The sequence below is a fragment of the Triturus cristatus genome, chromosome 10 (assembly GCF_964204655.1).
Source record: "Triturus cristatus chromosome 10, aTriCri1.1, whole genome shotgun sequence".
Taxonomy (NCBI): Eukaryota; Metazoa; Chordata; class Amphibia; order Caudata; family Salamandridae; genus Triturus; species Triturus cristatus.
The window spans coordinates 1,221,311,273-1,221,327,234 of NC_140593.1; the positions used below are offsets into that span (position 1 = coordinate 1,221,311,273).

General features: G+C 48.1%; 1 protein-coding gene across 3 annotated transcripts in view; it reads right to left on the reverse strand.

Annotated features, from left to right (window-relative positions):
- The window catches only part of AVPR2 (arginine vasopressin receptor 2), a 326,544-nt gene that overhangs the window by 130,516 nt on the left and 180,066 nt on the right, over positions 1-15,962 (reverse strand). The window contains exon 1 of one of the 3 annotated variants that reach the window (XM_085629768.1): positions 1,211-1,370. The exons of the other annotated variants lie outside the window; for them this stretch is intronic. The gene's annotated coding sequence lies outside the window, so the exon portion shown is untranslated. Of the gene's footprint in view, positions 1-1,210; positions 1,371-15,962 lie in introns of those variants that run through there. 3 annotated transcript variants of the gene reach the window in all.

Genomic DNA, 15,962 nt, shown 5'->3' on the forward strand with positions numbered 1-15,962 from the left:
CTGTGAGGGTCCTGCCTCTGTAAAGCTGTGAGTGGAGTGTGGGTCCTTAACCTGTAAAGCTGTGAGTGCATTGAATATCCTACCTCTGTAAAGCTGTGATTGCAGGGAGGGTCCTACCTCTGTAAAGCTGTGAGTGCATTAAGGGTCCTACCTCTGTAAAGCTGTGAGTGCAGTGAGGGTCCTACCACTGTAAAGCTGTGAGTGCAGTGAATATCCTACCTCTGTGAAGCTGTGAGTGCAGGGAGGGTCCTACCACTGTAAAGCTGTGAGTGCAGTGAATATCCTACCTCTGTAAAGCTGTGAGTGCAGTGAGGGTACTACCGCTGTAAAGCTGTGAGTGCAGTGAATATCCTACCTCTGTAAAGCTGTGAGTGCAGGGAGGGTCCTACCTATGTAAAACTGGCAGTGCTGTGAGGGTCCTGCCTCTGTAAAGCTGTGAGTGGAGTGTGGGTCCTTAACCTGTAAAGCTGTGAGTGCATTGAATATCCTACCTCTGTAAAGCTGTGATTGCAGGGAGGGTCCTACCTCTGTAAAGCTGTGAGTGCATTAAGGGTCCTACCTCTGTAAAGCTGTGAGTGCAGTGAGGGTCCTACCACTGTAAAGCTGTGAGTGCAGTGAATATCCTACCTCTGTGAAGCTGTGAGTGCAGGGAGGGTCCTACCACTGTAAAGCTGTGAGTGCAGTGAATATCCTACCTCTGTAAAGCTGTGAGTGCAGTGAGGGTACTACCGCTGTAAAGCTGTGAGTGCAGTGAATATCCTACCTCTGTAAAGCTGTGAGTGCAGGGAGGGTCCTACCTATGTAAAACTGGGAGTGCAGTGAGGGTACTACCGCTGTAAAGCTGTGAGTGCAGTGAATAGCCTACCTCTGTAAAGCTGTGAGTGCAGTGAGGGTCCTACCTCTGTAAAGCTGTGAGTGCAGTGATATCCTACCTCTGTAAAGCTGTGAGTGCAGGGAGGGTCCTACCTCTGTAAAACTGTGAGTGCAGGGAGGGTCCTACCTCTTTAAAGCTGTGAGGGCAGTGAGGGTCCTACCTCTGCAAAGCTGTGAGTGCAGTGAATATCCTACCTCTGTAAAGCTGTGAGGGCAGTGAGGGTCCTACCTCTGCAAAGCTGTGAGGGCAGTGAGGGTCCTACCGCTGGGCCCCTGGCTGATCTCCCGGTACAATGAAGGGCTCTACCCCTGCGGCCACTCGTTGCTGAGGACTTACCTCTGTAAAGCTGTGCGTCCAGTTCGGCCCTACCTCTGTCCCCCTCTCCCGGGGGTGCGGCCAGGGCAGTTGTAGGTCTGTCCCCGCTGGGACGCTCTCCTTTTCTGCCAGGGATCACACACTGAGACCGCTTCCGAAGCGAGGCGGCCGAGGAGGGACTCCCCGCCCATCCACCCTCCCCTCCTGCCACTCTCTCTCTCTCTCTGTCTATATATACAGTGCCCTCCCTGTGCAGCCTCTGCGCTCACTGCTCCCACCCCGTGCACTGCCTCCTGCCTCTCCCCCACCCTCTCGTTCTGGGATCATTATTCTAAGTTCTTATCACAAGTGTCAGCCTCCCCTCCTTCCTGAACACTGTCCTCTCTCCTTTCGATTCTCTCTCCTCCCCCTTCGTTTCCTTTCATCCCTTCTCAGATTTATTTGAACTCGTCTTCATCTCGCCCAGCTACATTTCTTCCTCTTGTACCTTTATTAACTCACTTTCACTTCTCCTTTGCCTCGTTTTCCTTTATTTTCTCTCACCCTTGATATAACTTCCATCATCTCATGCCTTTTGTTAACTTTCTCTTCTCATGTGCTTCGGTTTCCTTTGTTTTATCCGTGCTCTGGGTTACTTTCTTTTCTCCCATGACTTGATATATGTAATATTGTTCCTTGTCTTGTCTATCTTTCTTTATTTTCTCCATAGCCCCAGCTTCCTTTATTCTCTCCATACCTTGATTTAATTTCTTTTCTCCCAGGTATTTTCTTCCTATCTTCCTTTCTCATAGTTGTGTTATTTTTCTATTCTTTTCTGTCATGCCTTGATCAAATTATCTTTCTCTTCTCCCGTGTAATACTCTCCTTCTCTCCCAGGCCTTAATTTCCTTCATTTGCTCCATGTTTCGATTTCTTTTCTTTCACACTTTCTTCTTTTATCTTCCTCCAAGCTTCCTTTATTTTTTTCCATCTAGCGCCTCATTTTCCTATTCCGATGACTTGAATTTGTTTTTTTCTCCCATGCCTTGATTACCTTTTTCTTTTCTCCTACGATTTGTCATACTTTCTCTATTTTCTCCTATTCATTATCTTCTTTTCTTTATTTTATTTTCTCCCATGCCTGTCTTTTTAGGTCTCGCCTGACCCAGCATTTGCGCTGGTCTGGCGAGCCTTTAAGGAAGGGCTTCAAAAAATGCTACCGCCGGCTACAGCTTGCAGTGCATGTGCGCGGGCGCGCACTTATGAGCAAAGGTGCCATATGTCATTCCTCATGCTCATTAAGGGCATCGCTCACCGTGCGGTTGATCGCAATCACTTTCACTTTTGCGTCACGTGACGGCCGCGCGCGCACCACTCCCTGTATACTCTCTCTTATTTTTCCAAGCAAAGAGTGCGTCACAGAATGCGTGGTCGGTTGTGCTTAAATCACCACAAAGCAACGCGTGCACACACCACATTGCAAAGATTATTTCGAAACAAATGATACCAAAACCAGTTTCCGCCATTTTCTCTCTTGCTTCTCTCCCTCTTCCACCCTATCCCATTGCCAGGGCTCCCACCCAGCGCCTGTCCCTCGCAGTCTTTCTTGTCTCCTCTCTCTCTCTGTATGTCCCCTCTCCCTCTTCTTGCCTCCTCTCTCTCTGTATGTTCCCTCTCCCTCTCAGTCTTTCTTCTTGCCTCCTCTCTCTGTATGTTCCCTCTCCCTCTTTCTTGCCTCCTCTCTCTCTCTCGCTGTATGTTCCCTCTCCCTCCTTGTTGCCCCTTCACTCTCTGTATGTTCCCTCTCTCTCTTTTTTGCCTCCTCTCTCCGTCTTTAACTGTATGTTCCCTCTCAGACTTTCTTGTTGCCTCCTCTCTCTCTCTCTCTCTCTGTTTCCCTCTCCCTCTGTCTTTCTTCTTCCCTTCTCTCTCTCTCTGTTTTTCCCCTCTCCCTCTTCTTGCCTCCTCTCTCTATATATGTTCCCTCTCAGTCTTTCTTCTTGCCTCCTCTCTCTCTCTCTTTCTTGCCCCCCTCTCTCTGTATGTTCCCTCTCTCTCTTTTTTTGCCTCCTCTCTCCTTCTTTCTCTGTATGTTCCCTCAGACTTTCTTGTTGCCTCCTCTCTCTCTCTCTCTCTCTCTCTGTTTCCCTCTCCCTCTGTCTTTCTTCTTCCCTTCTCCCTCTCTCTGTTTGTCCCCTCTCCCTCTTCTTGCCTCCTCTCTCTCTATATGTTCCCTCTCAGTCTTTCTTCTTGCCTCCTCTCTCTCTCTCTCTTTCTTGCCCCCCTCTCTCTGTGTGTTCCCTCTCTCTCCTCTGCTGGCTCCGCGGTCGCCCCTTCTCGCCCTCCTCCCCACTCCCTGTTCCCACTCATCCCACATTCTCTTGCCATCTCAGCTCCTCCACCCCTCTCTCGTCGCTTGCCCACTCTTTCTCCCGCTCTCTCTTCCATCCCTCTCTTCCCTTTCTCTGTCTCCCTTCCTTCCATCTCCCTCGGCGTCCCTCCTTTCTCTCGCCAGGTGATGCATCTCTTGTGTTTAAATTGCCAGTGGCAGCTGGATGCTGCGCTCCGTTCAGCTGGCGCTGGGCTTGATTCATTCCCCCCCACCCCCCAACACAAACAGTAATACATAAATACCTGGAAAAGCCTCAGCCGGCTCATTCCAGTGGAGTCACATAACAGCATTAACACCGCTGTACGTGCCTCCGTTAATAAAAGCCTGGACTACAAATACGCATTTGTAGTCCATTGCTTTAGAACCTCTTACTCTTGAGAGATGCGTGTTACGTACCCTGTGCAGGACCACTCTGTAGTTCTCTATATCACTGTAACTTTAGTATAGGCACACATTCAGCATCACGCTGCAAATGACTGCTGGACTGAACAAAGCCATCATTTCGATGTCCTGTGGCACACATGCTCATAGCCAATAGGTCTCGCCTTTGAGACCTTATAAGTGTTTAGCCATGCAACAGTTAATGTTGTTTCAGTAAGGATATTGTGCTTCATAACTAAATACTTATAAGGTCCCAAAAGCGAGACCTGTTGGCTATGCCAATGCTTGTTTACTTTTCTTCCAAGTCTTGATTCATTTTCTCCGATATATTTTCTTCCATTCTTCTCTGTCATGCTGTTTTATCTTCTCTTTTCTCCCATGCATTCATTTCTTTTTGCTTTTTCTTTGCCTTGTTTTCATTTTCTCAAATGCCTTGTATAACTTCCTTTCTCCTGTGCCGTTTTTTAGGTTTCGGCTAGCGAAGGCTGCACTTGTGCAGTCTCGCTCGCGAGATAGCATGACTTGGAGAAGAGGGGCTTGAACCCGCCCCTCTTCTCCATTGGCTGGCCTCTTGAATGCTGGCCAGCCATTGGAGAAGAGGTTCGTCACTCCGAACAGGCCCCGTCCTTTTCGGATTCGGGGGAGTGTTTTTTGCAACTTTTCTAATTATCTCCTCCAGCCAATGGCAAGAGGAGAGAAAAGAAAAACACGCCCCGAATTCGAAACTGCCGCTGCCTTTCTCCGAGGCATTTCTGCTTCACCTCGGAGAAAGGCGGCGGTGTTCGGCTGCTGCTCTGGTCTCCTCCCCCGTGTTGTTATACCAATCTTGAAGATGAAGAACTGCTTGTACTCGGTGACTCCCAGACGCTGTATGCAGTGCCAGTGCAGTATCCCAGGTCCCGCGCGCCCCGGGACCGGCAGTGATGCGCGCCTCTGGATCCCGAGACTGGGCCAGTCACATTCTGTGCCCCAGGGCCCTTCCGCGGTATCCGCTTCCCTGGCGATGTGGTCACCCTCCGCCAGCCCCTCCTGTCAGACTCCGTCCGGATGGCCATGCCTTGGTGACGTCACGGTGTTTACCTGCCAGGACCGCCCCTCTCGGGGTGGAGCCAGGGCTCCGAGAGTCCCGGTTTCAGGTGAGCGCTCACTTGGCTGCTGTGAAGTCCGGAGCCGGTGCTGTGCCTGGAGCTCCGGGGCCTCAGCAGGCATGTTCCAGCATGCACTGGGAGAAGCTGCTGCGGCGCCATAAGCGCACGGTAGGGTAATTCATTCATTCATGAATGCATTCTCTTTGGGGATTCAGTTGTGCGTCTGCGCCGGCTCTTGTGGCTGCCCGTGCCTTTGGGGTTACTTTACTGTCGGTGTTTTCCGCCTCTAGCATCTGAGGTGTGGGGCCCGAGCAGCGACACAACCCCAGCTCGGCTCATGCTGAGGCTCGCTGCTCACTCTTTAAAATAAGCCCACTCCAGACTACTGGCTAGGGTGGCAAGGCGTCCCGGACTTCCCGGGACAGTCCCAGGTCTCCAGCAACGGGTTTCCAGCAGCGGTCCTGGCAGCTTCATGCAAATTTGGCTCGTGTTCCAGTTTTCAGAGAGGGTGTACTGAAAACTGAGGGAGGCACGTTCCAATTCAGGAGGAGTTTGCAGCTTTTCTCAGAAAGCAATATAATTAACAGGTGTGATAGTGGATTTAAAAATTGCACTTTATTTCCGTAGTGCCTCATCTGTGTTTCTAGGTCTATGTGCTTTGTCATTCTGCGCCCCTTCGCTAATGAAAACATTCTAGTCCTTCTTTTATTTTTTAAATTAACCGTTTTTTGTTGTTGTCTTTTTTGTTTTTTTTAATCTGGTCACCCTACTGCTGGTTCCATTTAGCATTTAGGCCGGCTGACGGTAAGGCAAGGGACTACCCCACCCCGCCCTCGCAGAGCACACACTGACATCTTGATGATTTTTGAGGGGTCCAGGCAACACACATTTTTGGGGGCCGGTTTGGAACAATTGTTTTTACCTATTCCGTGATCATTAAAGCCCCCACGGTGTCAAACATTTCTACATAATATTTTAAACTTTAACAGGGTCTCACAGAGCAGTTGAAATATGTCTTGCCCGGGACCACAAAAATCATTGAACTCACGCTTGGATTAGACGATTGAGGTGCTAGAAAGGGAGAGACTTTTAAATAGATTAGTAGAATAGATCGGGGTGGAATAGAGAGGAAGTCCATTTTCACTGGTGATTTGCCCACGCCTTGAAGTGTATCTGCACACGTCTTGAAGTGTATCTGCACACACTGCCACATAGTTGTCGATAGCACTTGCAGATACCTCTGCACTGTAAGGGCCATTTTAAGCTCTGTGTGGCTGGGTGGCTCTGTGGGTGGGTGCCTCTGTGTGTGTGCAAATGCAATAGGTCCCGCATTTGAGTGATTAAGCTATTGACATTGTAAATAACAATGCTGTTTCTTTAAATGTTTTGTTTTTAAAAACATACAAAAATAATGTCATGAGCAATGCCAATAGCTCTAACTTTAACATTGCCGAGACCATTGCATTGTAAATGCTTGTTTTCCTTTCTCCCATGTGTTACTTTTCTTTTTCTACCAAGACTTCATTTCCTTTATTTTCTCAATTTTTTGATTTATTTTTCACACACTCTTTCTTCTTTTGTCTTCCTCCATGTGTTGACTTCCTTTATTTTCTCCCTTGTGTCACCTTCTTTTTCTTATACCATGCCTTTATGTTTTCTTTTCTACCATACCTTGCTTTCTTTTTTCTTTTTTTGCTCATGCCTTGTCTGCCCATCTTCATTTTCTCCCATGTCTTGTCTTTTTTCCTTTATTTTATCCAATCCCTTGTCTTTTCTTTTCCATCCATGCATTGATTCCTTTTCTCCCACACATTTGCTTCCTTTCTTGTATCCCATGCTGATTCATCCTTTGTTTTCTCCTATGCATTGATTCTCTGTCCTTCCTTGCCTTGTTTTCTTTTCTCCCATGTGTTAATATAATTTTCTTTCACACCCTTTTTAGGTCTCGCCTACGCAGTGCCGCATGCACTGCATAGGAGACCTTTAGCTGTCGTGCAGCTCTTTTTACAAAGCACATACTCGTGCTTGTGGCGGCATACGGATTGCGGGAGTGCGCGCAGGCACGCGTCACGCGTCACAAGCATGAGTATGTGCTTTGAAAAAGAGCACTGCGCGCGCACGCATACACGAGCTTGTTCTTTCATGCCTCTCCTTGCCGCTCGCTGGCACACGGTGCTGCTTGCACTTCATTTAATCTCCCAGTGACCTCCCCCAAAACACCTCCCGCCCCTCGCAGCTTGTTGTTGCTTTATTATATTTGCATGCCGAATTTTAGATTCCCGTGCCAATGCGGCTGGAGAGGCGGCCTGCATTTTTTTTAATGAAACACGTTTCAGAAAGGCAGCAGCCGCCCCTCTTTTGTTTAAAATCCCATAGTCTGTTCTTTGCCAGGGCGACCAGAAGGGTTCACCGAGAGGACACATTTTCCATCCCACTAATTGTTTTTTTAAGAGATGAAGTTTGACCCTCAAACCCTTGACCTGTGAGACAGTGTACTATGCAGGCCTGCAGCTCCAGGCTCAAGCGGCCTCTCACACATTCCCCCATCCGTCGTCTCTTATGCACCCTGTACTGATGACTTGCAGATTGAAACATGCTGGCATTATGCATTGCTATACTCAGGCATTTGCTAGTTAAATATAATCAAAATCAATATTTTCCGTTTAAACGGTTACTTTAATACAAGATCCCTTTCTAGTTTTTAAAATGCACAGAAGTGAAACAATTAAAACGTACAAATTAAGATATTGTTTTTAATTCTTGTGGAACCCAATGGCGAGTAATGGACGCGTGTAAAACTGTTATATAACGTGGAAACGCTGTCTTGTGTCCATATCTAATATATGAGTTTGGCTTCATAGCAGATGGTGCCTCACGGATTCAAAATGGCGGCTGGTTGCCTATTGCTCCATTTCATGGTGGTGGAGGCCATCTTGTTTCTGGAATGGATTTCCGACTGTTTAACAGTACCTCTTCTCAATGCTCTTTGCTGTCTCAAAGGGGTCTTTTCTGTAACATGAAGAATGTGACCCTCATACCACCACAAATGCATACATTTTTAAGAGGTGTGGACTTAAATATAAATAATCCACATATTTTATATGATTTTAGAATCAATAAATGTATCTTTTCAGAGAGCCTAGATCGCTGGTCTTTATGTGGAAAACGTGAAAGTTAATATTCTTTTTCACAAGACCTCAAGGCTAAATGTAACAACTCCCCACTTCTGCTGTTAGCTTTTTCTGCTGTTGTGCAGGGTGTACCACACACAAAGCTCGCTGGACGCCATAACTGTTACTGATGCCCTTAGCCAACAGATGTTTATTCCTTGTATACCATGCACTGGGATTTGAACCCAAAATGTATTTAATGTTTAGGATTTTAAATGTATTTGATGAGGACTGCCATGTCTAGATGTAAAGTGGAATATGGTTTATTTGAGTACTGTCATCAGGAAACGTGTGTCTTGTTCATTGCTCCGGTTTACTTTGGAGCCCTTTGTCAGATTTCATCTAGATGGTTGTTGAGTTGTGTCACTTGCAATGGTGTGCCTTCGTGTCAGTCATTGCACATTAACTTCTGAGACCAAAGAGGTCAGCTCATGAGTTGTAACAGCCTGCATCAGGGCAGCAAACAGCTGTGCTGTGGAGGGTTGTCTTAATACACATCATGTTTGGTCTTGACAACACAAAGTAGAAGAATAGATTGTTGTGACATATGACATGAACGTGCCTGTGGTAGGCCTGGTGGAATCAGGACATAAAACCATAATTCCACAATAACGCGGACAGACTTATCATTCAGGCATGCATAGCTTCACCCAAGAGAATTAGATCCTATGTAATATAGCTACATAAAGACAGAGAATTTCTAAACCGCATAATTGCAGAACTAGGATAAAAATACAATGCCACCGATGCCTGTGTGATGGAAAGGACGATACATTTGTAGAATTGGTACCTAGGACTATTCATGGTTGCCTCTTGTGCTTTTTTGAGCAAGTATTTAGACAATCAGTGGCTAGCACTTTTATTTGGAAGGCGCCCGGCAATGCACACTGTTCCCTGACAGAATGTCAGCTCGCGAAGAAGAGCCTAAAAAGAGGCGTATTCTGTTTATCAAACACGGCATCCATGATTGGAGTCTAGGCCCCAAGTGCTGATGTCTATGCTTGCAAATAGAGGTTTGCCTTTCATTTGTAGCTGATTAACCCTTTGCTCCACAGTAGAAAGCATGTCAACAAAGAGACACATTCCATTAAATGATGACACCTTAATGGTCCATACGGTGAAGTTTTTTTTAACTCTCTACGGGCACGACTGCGATTTCCAATGCATCATCCTCCCACACCCCACAATTGCCTTGCACCACCAAACTACGTGCTCCTCCTTTCGATGTGAAATCCATGTTTTTGTGGTGTGCTTGTAGGGTTTCACATCTTCTGCTGCAGGAGCAAAGGGCCATCGAGCTCTAATGTCGGGTTTTGCGGCTGAAGCCACACAAGCAGGAGTGGCAGTGTGTGCTGCCAGCTCTTCAGGTGTTTCACAGGGAGGCAACATGTGGCACAACATTACGACATTTGCTGACGATGTGAGGGTGAGTTTGGTAGAACTGGCATCAGGTAGGCTCTTCAGATGATAATCTATCTGCCTCTGCATGTTGTCATGTTTGGGAAACTGCTACCCAAACCACTGACCTCTGACCCAGGAAGCATATTCTGGACAAATGGTAGAACACAACCAAAGCCTTCTTCACTTACACGCATCTAAACTTTATCACAGTCCAATTTTAAGACCGTTCTTTTTAAGTATCACGACTCTAAGAATACAGAGAGGCCAGAACCGAGAAAGACATATTAAGTGGCAGCCAGGTCTTATCAATTTTGAATTTCCCCAAATATGTTATGGTACCCAAAAATGATCCGTCTTGTACGCATAGCGTATATATGAGATTTATATCCACAGGACCTGTACTTAGGAGTATATTTGGCAAAGTAGGGCACATGACATTTCTATCTGTAACAGTCTTAGATGTAACCTGGAGACAGCTTTGTGTCTATCACAAGCCTCATGTAATAATAATAACAAACAAGCATTGGCATAGCCAACAGGTCTCGCCTTTGGGACTTTATAAGTGTTTAGCCATGCAACAGTCAATGTTGTTGCAGTAAGGATATTGTGCTGCATAACTAAATACTTATAAGGTCCCAAAGGCGAGACCTATTGGCTATGCCAATGCTTGTATTTCCTTTCCCTCCTCTGCTTCATTAACTTTACTGACGTGCCTCACCTTCCTTTTTTGTCTTCATAGCTTGATTTTCCTTGTGTCTTCATTGATGTTTCTTCTTTTGTCTTCTTCCATGCCCTGATTTCCTTTTCTCCCATCTCTAGGTTGTGCTTTTCTCCCAAGACTTGATTTTCAGTTTTTTCAATGGCTTTTTGCCTGTAATTTTTTCCTTGTCATGATTTCTAATTTACTTTTTTCTCCCTTGCCATGATCTCTTCCTCCATAAATGTTTTTCACGTCTTTTTCCCATGCCTTAATTTGTTTCCCTTTCTCCCAAGCCTTTAGCTATTCACTTATTTCCATTGACTCGCTTCATTTCTTGTCTCTTAAACATTAATCTCTTATATATTCACCTTCCAGGTTAATTTATTTCCCATACCTTGATTTCTTTTCACCCGCATTATTTGATTTCCTCTTTTCTCCCGTACCCGCATTATTTTTATTTTTTCTTTCCTTTTTTTCCTTCTATTTTTCCCCAATTACCTTATTTGGTCTCTTTTCTCCTATGTCTGCCTTCCTTTTTTAGGTCTCGCCAGAGACAGCGCATGCGCTGTCTCTTCGAGACATTTAGCTAGTGGCTCTTATAAGTGCCACCAGAGCCTTTTCCTGGCCCCAAGCTTGCGTTCCCGAGCGCGTGCACGCGCGCAGCTGCTATCTGTCTTTCCTCCGTCTGGCCGTCATGGCTAATAAAGCACAGCGCTCTCCCAAGCGCCTCGCTTTGTCCCTCCCCCACCTCCTCGTCAGCTTCTCTTATTACAAGCTTCCAGCGTTGCGCTGCCAATGCTTGTTTCAGAAGCCTGCAAAACACTTAGGCATTTATTTCCCCGTGTTCTTATCTCCCACCATGACTACTGCATTTCTCTTTCTGCTTCACTGGACTAATTGAGTATCTAAACAAACTAATTAATCACTGGAATCCGTGGAAGACGGCCAGGTCTGCCGAGGTGATGTTCATCAAACCCCTCAATTTGTTTTTTAATCCGTGCAGCAATTTATTTGCTGAAGGTGCACCTTTCTCGCTGAAATTTCCACATCGCGGCCAAGGTTAACTGTACACAGGCTCATTCAGTATTTATGATTTTGCATAGCGGAGAACTTTTTTTTTTCTCCCAGAGTCAGAGAATCTGTGTGCATTAATCAAAAATAATTAATAAAATGATCCGTCTGACAATTGGCATAGCCGCCTAGGTTTCAGGAGAATAACGAACCAACTTTACTAATCAACAGTTCCTGATTAATTGTTACAAAGTGTCACCCATAAATTTCCCTTCGTTTTAATAATACTTGCTTAACACTAACATATCCCCAGTGGCTTCAGATTTATGGAGGCCCTGGCACTCATCAGAGTGGCGGCGAGAGATGCGTCGCCGTCGCCAGAGCGGATGCTCTTTAAAGTCAAATCGAGTGGCCTGTCCTGCTGTCCAACACTCAGAGAATCTTCCTGTCACCCTCAGCTGTCCCCTTGCTCTGGCTGTCCCTCTCGCCCCATCTCTTACTATGTCTCAAACTCGCTCCTCACTGGCACTTCCTACCTATCTCTCTCTTCCTCCTCTCTCTGTCTCCCTCTCCCCTGCTATCTCTCATTCTGACCTCTTGCCCTCACTTAGTCCTGCTATATGTCTCTAAGTCTCTCTTTCTCCATCTCTCTCTCTCTTTCTTTCCCTCTCTCTCTCTCTTTTCCCCCTCTGTCTCCCTCTCTCCTGCTATCTCACATTCTGCTCTTTTGCTCTCACTCAGTCCTGCTATATATCTCTAACTCTCTCTCTCTCTCTTCCCCCTCTCTCTGTCTCCCTCTCTCCTGCTATCGCTCATTGTGCTCTTTTGCCCTCACTCAGTCCTGATATATGTTTCTTTCTCTCTGTCTCTTACTCTTAGTCTTTTTCTCTCATTCTCTACTGCTCATTTTCTCTCCCGATTTCTCACTCTCTCTTGTTCTCTTCCTAATTCTATCTTTTTCTCTTCTTCTTTCTGTCTCTTTTCCTTTATCCACTCTGTATCTTCAACATTTTGCCTCTGCACACACACACACGCACGCACACACACACACACAGATGCAGGCACACACACACACACAAGCACACACACACACACAAACACAAGCACACACACACACACACACACATGCACGCACACACACATGCATGCACACCCGTCCTGCCCCAGAGAGTTATCTGCTCCCCAGGTCTTCCTTTATGAATGATAAGGTGAAACAGTACTGCAACCCATTAAAGATGTTTGTACTTTTCTCCCCTAATTACTCGTTCCTGCCTATCTGGCATTTTCTTAGAAAAATTTGTTGAATAATGACCAACATTAAAATGGAGACTCTTAACAATTTATACGAGGAGCTTAATTTATCATGTACCTTCCCTTATCTCGCCGCGGAATATATTTTCAAGTGTCTCAGTGGTGCTGAGGACAGCGTCGTCATTTTCTTAAGGGCGCCGCATGTATTGGTAACACATTTAACAAGCATTGGCATAGCCAATAGATCTCGCCTTTGGGACCTTATCAGTGTTTTGCCATGCAACAGTTGTTGTTGCTCTAAGGATATTGTGCTGCATAACTAAATACTTATAAGGTCCCAAAAGCGAGACCTATTGGATATGCCAGTGCTTGTTTTGTTTATTGTCCTTTCTTCTATTTCTCCCTTGTACGTTAACCGTTCCCCATATCCTGATTTATTTTATTTTATCCCATGCCGCCTTCCTTTTTTCTTTCCTCTCTTTCTTTTCTTACAGGCAGTATCAACCTTTTCCCATTACCTTCGTTCCGTTCTTTCCTCCGTGACCCTTTGTTTCTTCTCTCTCATGCCTGGGTTTCTGTTGTGTTCTTAACACCATTTCTTCCTTTTATTGGCTCCGTGCTCTTCCTTTCCTACATTCTCTTGTTTTTCCCGCTTGGTTTGATTTCTTCTCTTTGTGCTGTGTCTCCCTTGTCTCCCCCTTACCCTGCCCATGCCTCTGGTCTTCTCCGTTTCTCCCTTGCCTCTCCCTTTATTTATGCATATTTATACACTGCGGACACTACCCAGAGCGCTAGAGTGGTTTACAATAGACATAGTTCGTTACATGGAAGTTAGTAGCTCACAGAGTCTTTGCCCTGTACTGGCCCCCGCCTCTGTGAGCACCCCCCCCCCCCCACCCCCACCCCACGGTGCTGGCAGTCGCAGTCCGGGTTCTCATGCCCCTTCCAGCTGGGAGACGTCACCAATCCAGCTAGGTCCGACCTGCCCTCCCCGGAGAGTGTCTCAGCAGCTCTGCCCCCCTCCCTGCTTACCCCTCCCCTCACCAGAGCGGACACACGCACCCCGCGTGGATCAGGGGTCATAGATATGTGGGGGCAGCGGGGCTCCAGCGAGGTGTCACTCATCAGCGCCCCTCCTCCGCATAAATGAAAGCAGAGCATCCTGCAGGGCCCGGGCTCAATCGGGTGCTCTGCAGTCAGAGTGCTGTACTGAGGGGGCCCCTGGAGCTTGGGGCCCCCCTGCACAGCGGGGGCTGCGGGGGCCTGTGCTACGCCCCTGCAGCGTGTGTTTACGAGGAATATATGAATGCACAACAAATCAATCAATGTAGGAAACGAAACAGAACGTGTCAAAATTAAGGCGCCGGTGTCTTCTGCTGTTAGCAAGAACTTGTGATTGGAAATACAGCGCTCAGTGCAAACACAAACACGTGTATTGAGGGAAAGAGACTGCAAATGGGGGGCAAAGTATCAAAGTCCACCAATGTCCAGGAGTGGGGGTTTCTGTGCAGGATTGTATGTAAAGTTCGTGTACGGGGGCGAGCGCGCCAGCATGATTGTGCAACAGGCGGCGCTTGTTCCAACGCACGGGGCGCTGTTGTGAATGCACCGCCAGGATACACCGTGGTCGGTTTCCGACTCTGACTGCCGTGTGAGGCGATACTACGCACCTCTCACAAGGCGAGCAGCCGCCGAGAGATGATAACTCGCTCCAACGCTGCTGTTTCCAACCTCCCCTCGGCCGGTGTCAGCAGAGAGGACACGACTGTCCCGAGTCCGCCTCCCCCTCCCGGATGGCATTGACCGAGAGGCCTTGGTAGCCCGTTTCATCCCGCCCCTACCCTTCGAACAGCATCTGCAAAGAGGCCGCAACACTGCTGGCCCCGCCCCTCCCCCGGCCCCCTCCCCACCCCCCAGACGGCTTCAGCAGAGAGGCCTGGCAGCCCAGCCTTCTCCTGCACCCCCACCCGTTCGAACAGCATCAGCAGAGAGGCCACAACACTCCTGATCCCCCACCCCTCAAGACGGCATCAGCAGAGAGGCCACAACACTCCTGACCCAGCCCCCCCACCCCCCCCAGACGGCATCAGCAGAGAGGCCACAACACTCCTGACCCAGCCCCCCCCCCCCCCCCAGACGGCATCAGCTGAGAGGCCACACCACTCCTGACCCAGCCCCCCCAGACGGCATCGGCAGAGAGGCCTCGCACCCGACCTGGTGCTATTTGTGGGCCCAGCTCTGATGCTGTGATCCCTTCTTGTCTGTGCTCAGCATGACCCCGTGACCCCTGCTGACAACACGACAACGCCCCCCCCCCCCAACACACAGCATCACCAGAGAGCCTTGGTAACAGAGGCCCTGCCTAGTGAACAACCAGGGTTTAAGGGTTTTCCGGAACTGCCTGAGACCAGGTGATTTCCGCAGTGCCCTTGGTAAGGGATGGCACTGGCGCCCGGTCCGAAAATGCGCTACATCTGAACCAGGAGGGTTTACTTCTTCCTGAACCAGGAAGCCTGCTGCAGTTCATCCACGACTCTCTATGCCACTCCACTCCACTTCACTCCACTCCACTTCACACCACTCCACTCTATGACACTCCACGCCACTCCACTCCACTTCACTTCACACCACTCTATGTCACTCCATGGCACTCCACTTCACACCACTCCACTCCATGCCACTCCACTCCACTTCACACCACTCCACTCCATGTCACTCCATGCCACTCCACTCCACTTCACTTCACACCACTATGTCACTCCATGGCACTCCACTTCACACCACTCCACTCTATGCCACTCCACTCCACTCCACTTCACTTCACACCACTCCACTCTATGCCACTCCACTCCACTTCACTCCACTCCACTCCACTTCACACCACTCCACTCTATGACACTCCACGCCACTCCACTCCACTTCACTTCACACCACTCTATGTCACTCCATGGCACTCCACTTCACACCACTCCACTCCATGCCACTCCACTCCACTTCACACCACTCCACTCCATGTCACTCCATGCCACTCCACTCCACTTCACTTCACACCACTATGTCACTCCATGGCACTCCACTTCACACCACTCCACTCTATGCCACTCCACTCCACTTCACTTCACACCACTCCACTCTATGCCACTCCACTCCACTCCACTCCACTTCACACCACTCCACTCTAGGACACTCCACGCCACTCCACTCCACTTCACTTCACACCACTCTATGTCACTCCATGGCACTCCACTTCACACCACTCCACTCCATGCCACTCCACTCCACTTCACACCACTCCACTCCATGTCACTCCATGCCACTCCACTCCACTTCACTTCACACCACTATGTCACTCCATGGCACTCCACTTCACACCACTCCACTCTATGCCACTCCACTCCAC